Source organism: Tenrec ecaudatus, chromosome 4 (genome assembly GCF_050624435.1).
Source record: "Tenrec ecaudatus isolate mTenEca1 chromosome 4, mTenEca1.hap1, whole genome shotgun sequence".
NCBI classification, from domain to species: Eukaryota; Metazoa; Chordata; class Mammalia; order Afrosoricida; family Tenrecidae; genus Tenrec; species Tenrec ecaudatus.
In genome coordinates, this window is record NC_134533.1 from 93945493 (window position 1) to 93951742 (window position 6250).

At 40.8% G+C, this 6250-nt stretch overlaps 1 non-coding gene across 1 annotated transcript; it reads left to right on the forward strand.

Annotated features, from left to right (window-relative positions):
* The first annotated feature begins 5943 nt into the window (after window positions 1-5943).
* Window positions 5944-6050, forward strand: LOC142447510 (U6 spliceosomal RNA). Its single transcript, XR_012784207.1, has one exon. It is a non-coding gene; the product is annotated as a U6 spliceosomal RNA (small nuclear RNA).
* Window positions 6051-6250: the final 200 nt, after the last annotated feature.

Here is a 6250-nt window from a genome sequence, read left to right on the forward strand (position 1 = left end):
ATTCTGGTTAATTTTTTCCCTGAAACAAATCAACTAACGAATCTTTTAAGATATGTACCTCCAACAGATGGAAAATGAGTCAAGTGATTTAACTATCTAATTTAGTGATTTAACTAACTTAACTATCACATTAACTATCTTAAAACATCATACACAGGAAAATAATTAAGAATTGATCACTTCACAATTTAGGGTCAATCTTGTGATAGCACTGCAACATAAAAAGATATTATGAAGCCATCCAACAAAAAACTTTAGAGTGTAATTCATATGCTGTTTTCATACTAACTCATGCCATTGAATCAATGCTGACTCATAGCAACCCCCTATATGCTCCCGAGACTGTAATTGTTTATAGGAGTAGAAAGCCTTGTCTTTCTCTCAAAGAGCTGCTGGTGGTTTTGAACTGCCAAGAATGTGGATCACAGCCCAACGTTTCATTTAATATTGTAGCATGTAGCACAGTACAGTGTTGGCTAGAAGAGGTTTTTAACTATATTTCACATATAATATAATATAATATAATATGATTCAATAATTAACTCTTAGTGAAGAGAGTTGTGCAATGATCTCCACAATCAATTTTTGAGTATTTTATTCTTTCTTGTACTTATTTTCAATAGCTCCGCACCTCCCCTCAAGCTCCCTGCACCCAAGAAACCATCAATGCAATTTACTATCTCTATATGTCTCCTCATCTTGGATTTCATATACAGGATCGATAGTTCAATTTTACCAGGCAATCGAAAATACCATGGCTTGGGCCAGGTGCACCGTAGTCCTCAAAGTAATGTATCTTTCTTTTTTCAATATTCTTGAGGTACTGTGCAGCAGATTTACACAATGCAACTCATTTTTTAATCTCTTGACTGCTGCTTCCATAAGCATTGATTGCAGATTCAAGCAATACGAAATCTTTGACAACTTCCTTGAATCAGGAAGATGAGAAAAGAATTTTCATTTTATTTGTGGTGCCGTCAAAGAATATTAAGAATACTATGGACTGCCCAAGGGACAAACAAATCTGTCTTGGAAGAAGTACAACCAGAGTGGAATGTTCCTTAGAGGCAAGAATGGTGATACTTTGTCTCATGTGCGTTGAGCATGTTGTCAGGAGAGGACATCTTGCTTGGTAAAGTGGAAGGGCAGTGAATATGAGAAAGGCGCTCAAGGAGATGGATTGATACAGTAGCTACATAAATGGGCTTGAGTACAGGAACAATTGGGTGAATGGTGTAGGACCTTTCAGTGTTTCTTGCAGTTGTGCATATTTTTGCTGTGGGTCAGAACTGCCTCAATGGCATTGAAGAACAAGAACACAGTTCAGTTACTCGACAAAGTTTTTCTTTCTATGGACATAAAACACATTTAAATAATAGTCAATTATGAATATTATTTTCTAATACAAATTGAGAGCCACATGCTTTATTATGAGTACAATCCTGGAACTATATATTTATTGTAGATTTCTTAGAAAGCATTTCTGAAGACCAGACGCAGGGAGAGATGCCAGGAGATAAGCTGAGAACATCAGCAACAAAAGTCAACAGTAGCATATGCATTTACGTTGGTCATGTACAGGGCTATATTGAAGTCTTCTTATCGGATGGGTCCAGCTAAGCCTCAGAAGTAGATTTAAACTTGCACATATCTCCACTAGTTATTAACAGGATATTTCCCTAATTTAAGAAGATAATGTGAAGCATTTGAAAATACAACAGAACAAATCATGCTAAAGAGTGAAATACACAGTTCATTATTTCAGAAAAATTAAAAACAAGTAAGTCATGGAAGACCTCAGAAATTATTGAGTGTCAGAGATCAATTGTTTTATACTGTTTACAACACCATCATTCACTCTATTGTGTCTTGTATGAAAAGAAGGAAAAATATCCTAGAGGAATAAGTGGGGTGACGCAAATGGATATATGTGCTCCATGTCCACCTCAATGCCACTCACAATAGCAAAAGATGGAAAAAGCCTAAATGCTCCTCAGGGGGATAATGGAGACACAAAATTTGGTGCAGACATACAGTGGCACATTTTAGAACGTTAATATTAATCTGTAGCACACCCCGTAACATGATGAGCCTGGCAGACACTATTTTGAGTAAAGTTAGTCAACCACAAAAGGATCTTTATTGTTTGAGATCAGAATTGTAATAAAGAGAAGATTTTGATATTCATAGGAACATTCTTTAATGTTTATCAGAGGAAGGATGGGAAGGAAGGAGAGACCACTGATTAGACAAGTGTTAATATACAATAAAAGGCAGGTTGACAAATAATAAAGGAGGTGGGGAAAGACATGGTGGATTGTAAGAGTTAAGGACAACAGAAGTAAATACAGGCATCTACACAGTCCTGAAATAATTCTACTCCATTGAACAGGCTGAACAAGTGTAGGAGGGAGAGTGGGAATCTATCTATCTATATCAATATCGATATTGATATGATGGTAGCATTATGAAAAGTCTGTAGAACTAAGCAAACAACTTGTGAGACTGAATGACTGTATCTGGGGTCTCATGATCAGCCTCAGGGAATACCAACATCAATTGGCATGACATAGTTCCCAAAGACAAGGTTCTACATTCTATTTGGGGAGCAGCAATTGGGTTCTTATAAACTTGTGAGCAACCATGTAAGGTGTAACTATAGGTCTCTCCTTGTCCAAGGAAATAAGAGTGACATTTAGATAGCTAAACAATTAATTGAGAGGACTAATCGGTCACTTGAACTTCAGTATCCTACAGTTTTCTGAGACCAGAAGAAGTGTGTGGTGCCGAGGTGCCACTACCAATGGTTCTGAAAGGGATCACCTTAGAGGGATATGCATATTGTAGGAGAAGAATATGAAACAAAACTACAAATAATAAAAGACACCAGGCTTACTCATTGCATAGCGACTGTTCGTAAACAATGTAGATACACCTAAGGAAGAATACATCTAGTTATTCAAGAAATTAGGGCAACTTTATTTAGATAACTTAAATACAAACCTTTTTTTTTGGGGGGGGGTGGATTCTTCTGCTTTTTTGGCTGGTTGTTACTCTTGTGGGTTTTATTCAGAGTAATTGTCTTTGAATTCACTGATTCAGTTTTTGTTTTCTTCCATTACTCAGGGCTTTCATCATATTGTCTAATTCTGTTATCTTATGGTTTACATTCTGATTTTCTTTCAGGGTAAGGTGTCTACTTTTTCAATCCTTTCCCCTGTCTCACAAACATTCCCCACATCTCTTGAAGGCACCTAAACATCATTCTTCTCAATTTAATTTCTGGTCATTCCAGGACCTCTTTTTCAGAATACTCCTTTGAGTTTGGGTAATTTTCGGCTGTTTGTGTTTATTTTTCTTGACTTCGGCGGCTTACTGTGATTGGATGCTCTTGATAAAGCTATGTGTGAACTGCTGGGTGATGTAGGGAGAGCTGGCTCTGTTGAGTGGAGCAGGACCATGCTAACAGTGCATGGAAAACATACAGTGAGGAAATGGACACAAAGGTAGAGGGGGGGGGAGTGAAGAAAGTGAGGAGGGAATAAAAGAGAGAAGAAAAGATAACAATAAGGGGCCCTCTGAATTAACCAAAAGGTTTCTTAAAATAATCATAAAATGTATTTTAAGAGTGATAGTAAAAATAGGCACCATGGAGATATGTTTCATGGAGGAAAAGAAAGAGCAAGAAGAAACAGTAGGTGGTATAGAGAGAAGTGTAAACAAATAATTAGACTAGAAGAAAAGGAGTCATATATATATGAATTAAAATTAAAGAAAAGGTAATAGAAGGAGATGGAAGAAGGACAGAATAAGGAGGAAAAGACAAAAATAAAAAGATGAATGAAGAAGCATCCGAAGGCCAAGAAGAAAATACAAGGGGCGGTGGCTTGGGGGTGGATGTGGTGTGATTTTGCTACAGCAATGTGAACGTGGGTGAGTCTGTGCCTTTGAGAGTAAGCACAAGGCAGAAGGAGAAAAGAAAAACAACCCCCCAAAATGTGGTTTGCTTGTGTGTGGCTGATCTGTGGTGGTGTTGGTGTGCTCCAAATGTCTGCTTCCAGGACCCTGTGGTAGTCAAATCTTAGATGAAATTAACACTATTGAATTTTAACCAGTCCACATTGTGGCAGCTTGATGACACCCTCTTGGGGGTGTGAACTCTTGTATAAGATCTAACAAAGACAGCTCTCTCTATCACTAAACCTTCCACTTGGCTAGGACTGCACTGGGACTCTGGGTCTGCCTCCTGGCGAGGCCCCCGATGGGCAGCTGACCCTGAGATCTGTCATGTCCTAGGGTCCCCATGCGTCTACTGACCTTGGACACTGGTAACTCAACACCACACTCCCTGCCCTGTAACTCCTGCTTCCTGCTTCACCTCTTAGGGTCATCTGCCTGCAGCTACCGGGACAGGAAGATGGCCCTGGCTGTGGACCATAGGCCATTGAACCTGTGGACTTCCGTTGACCAGGGCTCGTGCACCTGCGTAATGTAGTTGCTTCTTGATATGAAGTTCTTTCTTCTACACAGATGAGTGTCACAGTTCTATGTCCCCAGACAACCCCGCCTAACCCAGGCACACCTTCCTGCAGGGGGCAGGGCTGCATAGCCGGAGGAAGTGAGAAAGAGAAAGGGTAAAAGCAAACAAACCACCAGAATACCTTTTTGGCACGTTGAGGTGTGTATGTGTCTGGTGGTGTGTAGCTTGGAGGTGCGGGGGTGGCGGGAGTGGGGAGTGGTGTTACAGGAGAAAGAAGAAAACAGGGGAATTGTTGCTTGGCTGTGTCCCAGCACTGGGTGGCGCTGCAGTCTGCACCAGGCTGCGCACATCTTCTGCTGGGTCCCGGGTCTCAAGAGATTTAAGCGGTTCCGCTGGGTGTGTTGAAATAGGGGCTCCCTCCCTGTTCCGAGGGAGGCAGGAGACGTGGCTGATGGGCAGGTCTTTAGTTCTTCGACGACTTCCAGTGAAATCCTTCCGGTAGTTGTTGAGCAGATCTTCCTGTGCTTATAACCTGGCGCCCATGTTCCCCGGATCTCTTGCATCCACTAACATTTTTACGATCCAGTTCGTCTCACTTTTCTCAAATAACAGATGACTCCTTTGAGTTCCATTGCAAAGGTGATAACCATGAATGTGTTTCTACACACACTCACACATATATTGACATATATATTATATGAAATGCATGAGTCATCAAATTACCCACAGAGAATCAATCTACAGGCCCACTATGTGCCTTACTCTGGTTCTGAACCAGTTGACCTGCTCCCCAAGGACCTGATGTGGCACACCCTACTCTGCATACCTAGGGTCACCGTTAGTTGGACTAGATTTGACAACAGCACCACCAACGTCAGCCTAGATGTTGTCCTTGTAAGAGTGTTTGAGCTCTTTCAGGAACGTCCATAGAGTGGGAAGGCCAGTAGACTAAAACAAGAGCCAAAGGAAACACTTCATGTGGTGGTTTGTGAGAGAGAATGGGAATCCCAACATGGTGCAAATGGTTAACACCGTCCCTACTAAGCAACGTGGGAAGTTGCATCCATACAGAGGTTCTTTGGAAGAAACACCTAGGGATCAAGGTCTGAAAAATCAGCCACTGAAAACACACTGAACTAAGGAACACCAAGTCAGTAGAACTCGACTTGGGAGTAAATGAGACAGAATGAGATGTCCACATACGAGGGCTAGAAACTGGAGGGTAGAACAAACAAGAATGATGATCTCATCACTGGCCAAAGAAGAGGGTTCCAGTCAGGAGAGAGTGGTCTCCTGTATTCCTACATTAAAGCTAGCAGAGACTCACAGAGAAAGACAATACAGGCTTCTGATTGAGAGCAATCTGACATAAGATACATTGGAGTTTGAATTCTGAGATATGTATGATTATCTCAAGAAGCTTGGCTGGCACAGGTAGGGCAGGCATAGAGAAAGAAACTCTGGTTCTCGCTTCGGCTGCACATATACTAAAGTTGGAACGATACAGACAAGATTAGCATGGCCCCTGCATGGGGATGGCATGCAAATACGTGAAGCGTTCCATATTTAACAAAAAAGAAAGAAAGAAAGAGAAAGAAAGAAAGAAAGAAAGAAAGAAAGAAAGAAAGAAAGAAAGAAAGAAAGAAAGAAAGAAAGAATAAAGCCTGGGCACGCACAAGCAGTAGCTGAAGGGTCAAACAAAATGCTACTTTTTATTAGGGATAAAAGTGCATGAGTTTGTTTTGGCATGAAGAAGTCCTTTGTTTGGTC